Source organism: Lissotriton helveticus, chromosome 6 (genome assembly GCF_964261635.1).
Source record: "Lissotriton helveticus chromosome 6, aLisHel1.1, whole genome shotgun sequence".
Classification (NCBI taxonomy): Eukaryota; Metazoa; Chordata; class Amphibia; order Caudata; family Salamandridae; genus Lissotriton; species Lissotriton helveticus.
The window spans coordinates 668,968,794-668,981,481 of NC_136067.1; the positions used below are offsets into that span (position 1 = coordinate 668,968,794).

The 12,688-nt window shown below is 43.0% G+C and overlaps 1 protein-coding gene across 1 annotated transcript in view; it reads left to right on the forward strand.

Moving 5' to 3' along the window:
- Nucleotides 1–12,688, forward strand: part of LOC144762439 (uncharacterized) — a 371,225-nt gene that overhangs the window by 59,119 nt on the left and 299,418 nt on the right. The window lies entirely within an intron of this gene.

Below are 12,688 nucleotides of genomic sequence, written 5' to 3' on the forward strand. Positions count from 1 at the left end.
GGCATAAGTGCCATATTATATCTAGACGTATGGGTGGAGTACACCAAGGAATTAGAAGAGAAATATAGATGGCCCATGTCAGGTACATGGGATGCCGAGTGTATCATGCGAGTAGAAGAAGCATTATGGAAAAAGAAATCCAGACAGTCCCAGAAAGATGCCATCGAGTTATGGCGCAAAGAATCTCATAGAAGAACAGAAAAAGAAATCAGAAAGACAGAATTAAGTAGGGAATCCTCAGAACGAGCCCAAGAAAGGGAACTAATCGAAATAGGTGAACGAGTTAAAGCCGAACAGTCAGACAGACAGAGAAATGCCCTTATTAAGGGTATGTATCCTCTTCTTGCCGAGGGCTTGCCAAAAGCAACCCCGGAAGCACCATGTAATTTTCCGCCACCATTAGTTCCGATTAAGCTACGTCACAAACCGACCGCAGCTGATATTTTTCTCTCGTCCTATTTGGACGATACAGTCCCAGAATATGCGAATCCTGCTCCGCCAGCTCCTGTAAATAATGTAATTCCTGTTCCTCCAGCCACCGGGGCACCTGTTACAGCACCTGTTACGGTACCCCCGGTCCAGCCCACAGTACAAGCACCGGCTACATCAGTCACTCTGCCAGCCCGTACGATACCCGTCGACGATTCCAGTTTAGGAGCCGTGGGGGGGGAGGTCCTCCTGGTACCCCACCGCCACACAAACGTGTAACGTTAGTCGAGTTACATGAACGTGCGTTACAGCGTACGCCCAAATATCAGTCCGTTGCAGATATCAAGCGAGCTCTCACCGAATGCCGTTATGATCCAGTCCCAGGCGATGATGATATGGTTATATATTCATTGCGTGTAAGACGGGTGACCGAATACTTGGACACCCTACCGAATATGAAAGAATATCTAGACAGAATATATCGTTTCATCCGTACAGGAGTAGATCCAGAAAGTATTGGCGAAGCCATGTCTCAAAGAAAAGTCGAGATCCAGCTCATGCTATTAAAGTTTCTAATTAATTGTTTAATAAGGGAACAAGATTATCCGACTAAGGATCCGATCGAAATGAGAGTTCTGACAAAGTGGAGTGATCATATAGCCGAGGGTAGACACAAGACACTCAGTAGTATAGAGAGTATGTACAAGAAAATTCGTAAGGAAATAATAAGGTTACACGAGAAACGAAAAGCAGCACAAGTAAGTGAGAAAGAAGACAACTCTTCTACTGAAGAGGTAGACGACGAGAATCCCACCAGAATAGCGTATGTAGGTAGTACTAGACTTCCCGACCGACATTCACGCCTAGATCACAAGAAAGTTTTTCCTCTTCCAGCACCAGAACAAGGTTCTCTTGAGCAAGTATTTCAAGCTACCGATCACATTCTGAAATCACGAATCGGTTATAGTGAACTTAGTAACATGCATGAACAAGAACTAGCCCGATCAGCAGTCCGATGGATTACTGATTCTACCACTTTTCCTGACGAAATAGTGGCACAAATGTTTCTGAAACTGCCCCCAGCCGAGCAGCGACTGGTGGGTATGTACATGATCCAGCACCTCATTACACTGTATGAGGGTCAGCATTCTGATCCAGGTCCGTTACATGATGTTCTGAACGAGCTATTCCAATATAGATGGAGAGGTTTAGGTACTGATTTAATTAGTATCATTCTAGAACAGCGCCACAAATACCGAACGTTTCTGAATCCACATTTTGTTCATGTCTCACCTCCAGAAAGTAAACCGTTTTACATAGATAGACAGCATCCGTTACGAGAAGTACACCCAGTTAGGACAGCGGGTGGTGAAATGCAACGAGTATTTGTTTACACCCCTATCACCAAGATGGAACTCTTAGAGATGAAGAAGTTAATTCCCTGTCACGACAAAGATCCAGCAGGGTTCCATCGAGAATTAAAAGACATGCTCCGTATGGGAGAATACACATATCCAGATATCATTAAAATGTTAAAGGTCCTGTTGCCCGCAGGGGTATATGAAAAACTCAAGGAAAAAGAATGGGAGGTGGGAGAGAAAAAGATTGATTGGACAGCTCTAGAAGCTGAAGATAAAATACGAGTACCAGGTACTGGTCTTGGGGACAAATGTAAAGAATTGCCCGAGTTATTGATTCAGGTTTTGCCAAGGTTACTAGCCACGAAAAAGGAAGATTGGGATGCAATCTCAGCATGTAAACAGAAACAGGATGAAGACACTAGTGATTTTTATTCTAGATTTGAGAAATGTTTTATTATCAACAGTGGTTTGAAGACAGGTAGCGAATCGTACCCTCATCTTTTTGTTTCTAAACTAGTCGAGAATTCAAGTCCACAAGTAAAAAATCGAGTATTGAAAGTCGAAAGTAGTTGGCAAGCTAATACCCCGTCACAAATGCTCCAGATGCTCCAGTATCACCAGAACAGAATCAGGGAAGAGCAAGAACATGAAAGGAGACGTATGAAAGACACGAAAATGAAAGTATTAGTTGCACAATCTGTTCCACAAGACAGTCAGAAGAGGGGTCCGAATCAAGCCAGTCATCCTGCAGCTCCCGTTAAAGGGACTTGCAATTATTGTAAACAGCCAGGTCATTTTATAAACGAGTGTGCAGTTCTGAAACACAACATAGCTACTGGTAAGACTAAAGAAAGACCACGTCCGCCTAGACAAGAACAAGTATCACAGACTTCTCAGGCACCACAGAATGCACAACAGACAGTTCCAGCACCGCAGCCTACCGCTGCAACACAGCATGTTACACAGCAGATGTACCAGTATGCTCAGTCAGAGTATCCAGAGTATCAACAGTATTCATGAAACAGCCTAGAGAGGGAGGTAGGCTTGCCTCTCATCGAGATACCTGTAGATCAAGAGGGTCCCTATGTACACAGTCAAGTATTAGGGAAAGAGTTAATCAAGTGAAAAATGGACACTTGTAACAAGTCCAGACCGTTGGTTGGAAAAACTATGGTACCCTCAAAAGACCCAATGTGAATAGGTATAGCGGTATATATCGTTCCTCCGCCCCTACATTGTGGTTCGTTGGCAGTTATCATTGGGTACCATAGATAGTGTGCAAAGAAAGATCAAAAAAATTACAAAAAAAAAAAAAAGGCTGTTAAAAATGAGATCAGCACCTAGGGAAATTTTAATGAAATGGTGTCGACACTCTTGTAATTGAATACTTCTGGATCACATAATCCGATCTAGGACAAGTACCCATTGGTTTTATTATAAGATCGTCACCATTTCATTAAAATTTCCCTAGGTGCTGATCTCATTTTTAACAGCCTTTTTTTTTTTTTTTTTTTTTGTAATTTTTTTGATCTTTCTTTGCACAAAAAATTTTTTCTCTGGCCACTGCAACCCAGACCAGAGGAGCCTCTGGTTGAGGCAGGCACCCACACTATCTATGGTACCCAATGATAACTGCCAACGAACCACAATGTAGGGGCGGAGGAACGATATATACCGCTATACCTATTCACATTGGGTCTTTTGAGGGTACCATAGTTTTTCCAACCAACGGTCTGGACTTGTTACAAGTGTCCATTTTTCACTTGATTAACTCTGATACTGTTTGGGGAAATAAATGGACACGTTTTCCTCGTCCCTCCTCTGATTATCCTTCAAGTATTAGGGAAAGACAGAAAGTTTCTGATTGATACAGGGGCAAGTAGGACTACTATCAGTCATGACGAGGTTCCAGGGGCTCCGCTCTCAGGCTCTAAAAATGTTTCCCTTGGATTCTCAGGAAAGCCTATTATTAATGAAATTTCAAAACCAGTTTCTCTAGAAGTCGGTCCATTGTCCCGAACTACTGATTTGTTACTTACGAAATCATGTCCAGAAAATGTGTTAGGCATTAAAACATTGAAAGAATTAGGTGCAGTAATTTGCTGCTCCCCAGAAGGAATACGATTGTTTTTGCGTGACTTTAAAGGTCACTATGTATTACGTGATTTTGATCCAAGGTTACTAAATGTTCCGCAGCATTTATGGGCGCAAGGTCCAACTGATGTAGGATGTATGCACATCACACCCCATCGTGTGACTCTCAAACAAGGTATAGTTTTGCCACGAATCAGACAGTACAGACTGCCACCTGAGGCTGTAGCAGCCTTATCTAAAATTATTGACGAGCTTATTGCTCAAGGAGTGGTTGTAGAAACTGACTCCAATGTATGTAATTCTCCTATCATTCCAGTCATGAAACGTACTGATCCAAATGCACCTCCAGTATATCGATTAGTGATTGACCTTCGAGAGCTTAATAAATGTATCATACCCCAGTATCCAGTAGTCCCAGATATTTCATCCCTTTTGACAGCCATTGATTCTGAAGCCACGTTTTTTACAGTTATCGATCTCAAGAACGCATTTTTCAGTGTCCCCATTCATCCAGACAGCCAGTACCTTTTTGGTTTTTGTTTAAATGGAAGGAGCTATAAATTTACACGAGCTCCTCAAGGTTTCACAGAAAGTCCTAGTATTTACAGTCAGGCACTTAAGAGACAACTAGACAATATTCACATGCCAACTGACACTGCCCTGCTCCAGTATGTCGATGATCTACTGATCACAGCCCGTTCTGAACGTGACTGCGAGCATGCGTCACTTACAGTCCTGTATTTTCTGGCCGAGCAGGGGCACAAGGTGTCCCCTTCCAAATTACAATTCTGTGTCCAGCAAGTGATCTACTTAGGCCACTTACTGTCCAAGTGGGGTAGGCAGTTGACACCAGACCGTATCCAGTTAATAGCGAGTCTTCCACAGCCCAAGACACAGAAGGAGGTACGAGCTTTTATTGGCCTCACTTCTTATTGCAGACAATGGATTCCTCAGTATGCATTTCTAGCCAAGCCACTGATACAGTTAACGACACAGGAGGCAGTCGTATCGACTGTCCTCCCTTGGACATCTGAACATACACTTAGTTTTAATGAATTAAAGAAAGCTTTATGCCAAGCACCTGTTCTAGCTACACCGAACTACAGTAAGCCTTTTACACTTTTTGTCACAGAACGTGGTGGTACTGCATTATCTGTTCTCACACAAGATCAAGCAGGACAGTACAAGCCCTGTGCTTATTTCTCGAGCACATTAGATCCAGTAGCCCAGGCTTTGCCTGCGTGCCTCAAGTCAGTTGCAGCCACAGCTCTAGCTATCAGACAAAGTGATTCCATAGTATTAGGACACTCCCTGACAGTACAAGTTCCACATTCCGTGGAAGTTCTTTTAAACCGAACACAGACTCAACACTTGACAATTGCACGTTTAACAGGTTATGAACTGACACTGTTCCAGCCACACATAGAAATCAGACGCTGCAACATTCTAAATCCTGCTACACTGTTACCGTCAGTTACTTCAAATCCTGCCACACATGACTGTGTGGAAGTCGTTAACACTATGACCAAGCCAAGACAAGACCTGACAGACATTGCATTACCTAACCCCGACCTGACACTTTATGTGGATGGTTCATGTATGAGAACAAGTACAGGAGAACTAGTAGCCGCGTATACAGTGACTACTGAAACTGAAGTTATAGAAACACATCGTATTGACACCCTGTCTGCTCAAGCAGCAGAGCTAGTCGCTCTGACCCAAGCCTGCATACGTGCCAAAAACCTGAAAGTAAACATATATACAGATTCACGTTACGCATTCGGAGTCGTACATGACTTTGGAGTGCTCTGGCAGGAGAGAGGTTTCATGACTTCTCATGGAACCAAGATTCAGCATGGTCTCCTCATTCAAGCTCTATTAGAAGCAATACATTTACCGACAGCTATCGCTATCATGAAGTGCAAGGCACATACGAAAGTTACTGACATCATTTCCCAAGGTAACGATCTAGCAGATCGAACAGCCAAGCTTACAGCTCAGACACCAGACATTCCAGTTAACAAGACACAGACACTCAATCCAGATCAGACTACTTGTATGACAGTTAAGGACCCTACACAAGATGTCATAGACATACAGTTACATGCTACTCCCGAAGAAATCAAGAAATGGTCCGAACAAGGAGGGGTCCAGACAGATCAAGGATGGTTGACGAAGGGAAAAGCCACATGGTTTCTCCCCGACTCTATGGTTCAAGTCATTATTAATACCGCACATAGTCCAGCACATCTAGGAGAAAAAGCTATGTTAGACAGTATTCAGAACCTATGGTTCAACAAGCACTTACGAGCTGCAGCCAAGCAGAAAGTCCGTACCTGTATGATATGTTGTCAGTTCAATCCAGGTAAAAGTGTCCCGGTGGAACAAGGTGGATTCCAACCCCCTGACCACCCTTTTGAAGTCCTCCAGATGGATTACATTCAGATGGAGCGATGTCGAGGTTTCAAGTATGTCCTCGTAGTTGTATGCGCTTTGTCCAGGTGGACAGAAGCATATCCAGTTCCAGATTACACAGCCGCGACCACTGCCAGGCAGTTGGTTCGTGAATTCTTTCCCCGCTATGGACTCCCTAGGGTCGTGTATTCTGATAACGGCCAGCCATTCTCATCTGAGTTAATGAAACATGTTTCCCTTCTGTTAGGGTACCAGTGGAAGTTCCATTGTGTGCGCCATCCTGAAGCAGCCGGTCTCGTAGAGAGACATAATCAGACCCTGAAAATTCGCATTGCCAAAATATGCAAAGAGAAAGGTGTAGACTGGCTAGTTGCCCTGCCAGTAGCCCTATTTTATATGCGGATGGTTGCCCATTCCAGATCAGGTCTGTCCCCGTACGAGGTCGTATTCGGCTGCCCCCCAAACATGTGGGGTACACCTAGACCCCGCAGTATTACAGATGTTTCCAGTAATATGCTGACAGATTACCTAGCTTCCTTGATGTCTGCCCTACACTCTTGTCGTTCACAGGTTGCCGCCGCATTTCCAGACAACACTGAAGTGAAACCGCATGAGGTCATTCCAGGCGACCTCGTCCTTGTAAGGAACTTTGATCGTTCAAGTCCGCTGGAGCCTCGTTGGAAAGAGCCGCGACTTGTCCTCCTGACCACCCGCACGGCCGTGAAGTTGGAAGGCCGCAAGGGGTGGGTCCATCTGTCCCATATAAAGAAGTTCCATGGAGTTCGAGAAAAAACATTTTCAAAGAACTGTTCCATTTCTAAAGACTGCCTGAAACCAGGCTCTAATCTGAATCCTGAACTGAAAGTTCCTCTGTTAGAGAAAACTCCGCAGCAGGAGTATAAAGAGAAACTCCGGTCTAGTAAAATAAGTCAGCCAGTTTAATTGTCTAAGTCCCTCTCGGGTGAAACGGTTAGACAGGTATCTGACATGTATGAGATAGACCCCCATAGTGAGAGAGTTAGTCAAAACTCTATAAGATGTATTGTTTTCCTCAGTTTTATATTGTTTCTAAGTTTGATGGTTACCTGCACAAGTTATGCATTACATATATGTTTTCCAATTTCTCATATAAATAAGTTTTCTAATGCTACAGTAGAGCACACATTTAGTGATCTGCCTCCTCACGAGCTATCCTATCGTCTTGCTATGCGCAATAATACATTCATTAGAATGTTACACTATTCACACCAGACCAGCAATGCCACTAATTGTTGGGTGTGTGGTCGACTCCCCCCTTTCCAGACACCGAAGGGAGTTCTGCCACTTTTTCCTTATCCATTTTCACATAATGGTTCGTGTGGAGCATGGTCCACTTTAACGTCATCCTCAAATGATATGTCCCTTCTAAACAGAACATGTTTTCCAGACAAGCAAGGTCTCTCCCATAGAACAGGGTTAGATCTAGAAAATGAAGTATATGATTTAGGTAATTATTCTTCGAATCTTATGGTCCTGAATGTTCAGTCTGATACTACTCCAGACTTGCCTGCTATTTCAGTATTACCAGTCAAAGGCGAATTATGTGTCAGAAAGAATGGTTCCGCACATGTAGGACATAGTGATTGTACTACTACTGTCGAGTATAGTGACAGTGGGAAATCTATTTTCAAAGCCTCACGTCATTCTTATTTTGTTTGTGGTCAGACCGCATATGTTCGTCTGCCCCTCGATTGGGATGGAACATGTTACATTGCTTTCCTACTGCCACCAGTTTTTCTAGCCCCATCTGATTATCACAGAAACACACATCTAGTACACGTCAGACATAGAAGGGAGATTGAGTCCCCAATTGTCGATCAAACTGAAACTACTCTAGAACAGTATACAGATTTCAATAAAGGTTTCTTCTTCTTTATAGGACCTATCCAGAATAGTAAGTTAATCCGTAGGTTAACCAGAACCCTTGAAGCAGTAGTGAATGAGACTACTTCTGCTCTAGGTAACTTAACTGAAGAGCAATCTGCTATGAGATTTGTCGTGCTCCAAAATCGTCTCGTTCTTGACGTCATACTGGCCGATAGAGGAGGAGCATGTAGAGTCATCGGATCTAGTTGCTGCATTTTCATTCCTAATAACGCGCCGTCTGTTTCTTCAGCTATAACCAGACTTCATAAAATTGCTCATCAGTTACACCAGAATCCAGGCACCTGGACATGGTCCGGTTGGCTCTGGAGTATCATATCTGCCTGGGGATGGAAAGTATTGTCATTCCTAGGTATTGCAGTAATGATCATATTCAGTTGCTGCCTCTGTATACAATGTGGCCCTGCGATTTGCGGCATGTGTGCTACCTCTTGTATTCCTAGTCCTAAATCCCGTTCCAAGACAATTCGAGACGAGCAAATTATGTTATATGAAATGATAGATGGTATCATGAATATTGATGTTTCCTGATGGAAACGTAGGGCACAAGGAGGGAATGTGGAAAAGTAAATTTTGCCATGTTGTATGTGCCTACGTGTTCCCCATCTTATGTTATATGTGCATGATCGATATGCATGTATTCCCTTCTGATCGATTAAAGACGCAATTACAGTTGTGTCCATCTCTAGTATGCCAGTTTCCAGTCCTCGTGAAAGCAACGAATATTAGACCTATGTAAACCTACGTTGCCACATTTCACAGTGTGCACGTTAATTCATTGAATTGTCCCCGTTTCTAGGCCTCAAAAGGGCCCGAACTCAGATTCAGCTCCTGTCTCCTGAATCCTCTCCGAGGAGCGATACAGCCCCCACCTGTATCCCTGACCCTTAGCTTACTTCTTGCCACGCAGTGCCCGGCCCGGCCTGGCTCTGCCTCCCAGTCTGCCAAGAGTATGTTATGATTCTAGTTATCAGTCCAGCCCTCCTTCTCTGCATTCCTAAGCTACTGAATCGCATCAATAGTTTCCGTCATGGTCTAGCCTTTATGTCTCCATGTAAGAGAAATACTGTATTAGTATTCATAGAATATTCCTAGCACACGCACTACATATAGAATTATGCATGCACCAGTCTTAGAGTCTATTAGCCTTTACCCTGATAACTTTTGGATTCTATCAACATGTACTCTAAACACCAGATACTAGATATGCCTTGGGTACATGTCGCTCTGACACTCCAGACTTTAGTCTCCTCTTCTAGCGCAGAAGTCATAGCCCCTAGTTCTCCCTGGTAACACGTCATTGCCCGTTTGCGCGCACCTCTAGGTTAGAGGTCCCAGCTGCTCAGGTAGCCCCCTCCATGTTTCCGCCCCGTTTATGACATATTCTGTTACGTTTGCATCACATGTCTATGTATACGCCCTGTACACGCCTTCTTGTTACATCATTCTGCCCTTATCTTTCGCGACTGCTATGAACCACGCCTACTGCTACGCCTACTGTATTGAATGTAATGTATTTGTTTAACTATAAATATTGTGCACTGTTATTAAAAGTTAGCCTATCCCTTGTCCATTCCCAGATCCTGTCCCCGGCAGCTGCCATCCTATTCCCGTACAGGCTGTCCAGTTCCTGTCCTCTATGCCTGATTAAAGCCTGTAAACTCCAGCTACCTCGAATCTTGACTCTTATTTATTGAGCTATCTGTTTATATGAGTATCCTGAAAAATAGAACCGGTAATTAATTATTTATTTACCACACCGCTACTGTATTCACACTGTTGCATTTTAGGGCTGTTTTTATGCACTGCACCTGATTACCACCTGCTCTGGGTCAGTGGTAATTACCGATTCTTAAATACCAAATTTGGACAAATTCGGTATTACCGAATTTTGGTACATCGTATTACCGAATTTTTACCGACTCTTTATTTACTGAATCAGTATTTTGAGGTTTCGGTGTTGATCGATCGGTAACTAAGGAATCGGTAACTGATTTCCCTTTAATTTACAGATTAGTTATTACCGATTACCTACATCGCACAGGGCTAAATACCGGTCGGTAAAGCTGAAATGTACCGAATTTCGTCTTTACCGGTATTTAGCCACCTACATCTAGCCCTAGGTAACTACCAATTTTAAATATCTCCCATGGGTCATTCAACATCTAGAGATAAAGTAAGGCAGGTCTAACCTGAGTAAAACCTTTCCCTCTCAGAATTAGGAGTATAAACCTCCTACGAATATCACTATAATGATCACAAAACATTATAAAGTGCATAGTGTCTTGAGATGGAAAGCTGTCACATGTGCAGTGGCCTAAATCACAAGCCCTACTCTAACCTTGTGTATCGCCTAAAAGAAAATGAATCAAGTGAAAACAAAACCTGGTTAAAAGCAGGCAATGGAAGGGCTCAGTGACAGTGGTCATGTAAGATTCAATCTTGGGAGATGTTTTTAGCAAGAAATAGGCTTTTATAGAGGGTTTCGTTATCTCATTTGCCTCTCTCTCACCCAACATTAGATTTAAAGTATGTGTTTTAACCCACACCAGATCCTCTTTTCTTATTTTATCCGGGGAGTCAAATAGATTTGGGCGCCCTAGTTTATATAATGTTTGCTTAACATAGTGTAGCAAGGAGATACAACTAACTCGTTCCATAGAGACACAGTCCCTAATTATCTCGTGATTCATAGGTAATTCTGGGTTGCGCCAGGTCTTAAGCCAACAAACCACCGGAGCCAACCTTAACCAATCAGATAAATAACTAACACCTAACTCTTGATGTATTACAAAAGTAGAGGTAGATTGGGGGACAGAAAAAAGAGTGCGTATAAACTTATTTTTAACTATCTGTAACCCCTCCGCTGTCTTATAGCCCCAGATGGCAGATCCATACATTGCAATGTCTATGCATTTAGACCTATAGATGTTGAGCATGGCTGCAATTGGCCTGGCCCCCAATGGCTGTGCAAAACCATTACCAGCAGCTGTGACCTTGCCATCGCATTTGTTTTTCTTTCTGTTAGGGGACCCACGAGCCCCTTTCGTCGAATAGTACTCCCAGATAGGTGAAAGAGGTCACTCTAGGCAACTCTGCACCTTCACAATAGAAAGTTTTTGACTTACTTGGCCTCTGACCCATAGTTATTATATGTGATTTGGCTATGTTGACTACTAGGTCCAGTGATTTTTATAAAGGCCCCCAAAGGAGTCCAGAAGCCTCTGAAGCCCTACAGCTGTACAGGCCAGTAATACAGCATCATCCGCCTCTAGAAGCACAAGGATAACCCTGTGTCCTACTCACAGAATATCTAAGCTGACAGAATCTAAAAACTTTCCTAAGTTATTCATATATAGGGTAAAAAGCAGTGGTGCAAAAATGCAGCCCTGATGGACGCCTCTTCCGGACCTAAAGTGCTTTGTGCAATTACCTTCTTAGTTGGCTCTCACCCTTGCAGAGAGATCCCTATGTAAGTCATCCATGATGGCATTGATCTATTCCCATCTCTTTCAGAATGGACCATAGCTTTGATCTATTTACCAGGTTGAAAGCAGAGGAAAGGTCAATAAAGGCCAGCTGTAGTGTCCCTGCTCTGGCCAATGTGCATTTTCCTGCTAATATGAGTAAGTTTAAGCACTGATCCGATGTGGACCTTTTGATCGTCTAAAACCATATTGGAGGTTTGTTAAACCACTGTTCTCATACAACCAATCCATTAGCTTAGTTAAAATCACTCTCCGCAAAATTTTTACAGCAGATTCAATTAAAGATATCAGCCTATAACAGTAGGGGTCTCCTCTGTGGCCTTTTTTAAAAACTGGGATAGTAATAGAAGAAGCCCATGATGTGGGAAAACCCTGTTGACATGACACATTATAGACATTTGTCAAAATGTTGGCCCAGAAAGTTGGATATTGAGTATATAAGTTGTCCGGGATACCGTCCGGGCCTGGGGCCGTATTACTGGTCATTTGCTTAAAAGCCAGTTCTACTTTGTCTACACTAAAGACCACTTATGGGGAGTTTCTTATATGATCTGAACTAGCAGGGGAGTTCAAGATAGCAGGGGCCTCGTATATAGATTAAAAAGGAGAGAGCCATTGTGCCTCTGCGATGTTACATTCTAACGGGGTATTTTCGATTCCAGAAAAAAAGGGTTTATTCATGATAGCCCAAAATCTAGAGCTATCCTTTAGGACCTGTACTGATAATAATTCATTCCATGCATCCTCTTTGATTTAATTTTTTCAGGTATTTAGGGCAGCTTTATACCGCTTTCTGAGCAATGCTATATAAACCTTATCTCATGGGATCTGTTTAAGTGCAACTACCAACTTACTGTGTGCTTCAGAACAATTACTATCAAAGCAGCCCTCATCGAGATATTTTTGGTTCCTGGTGGGCAAGGAGATGCTTAACTCTATCTGTGTGCAAATGCCTTCAAACGCCTTGAGTACCTCAGC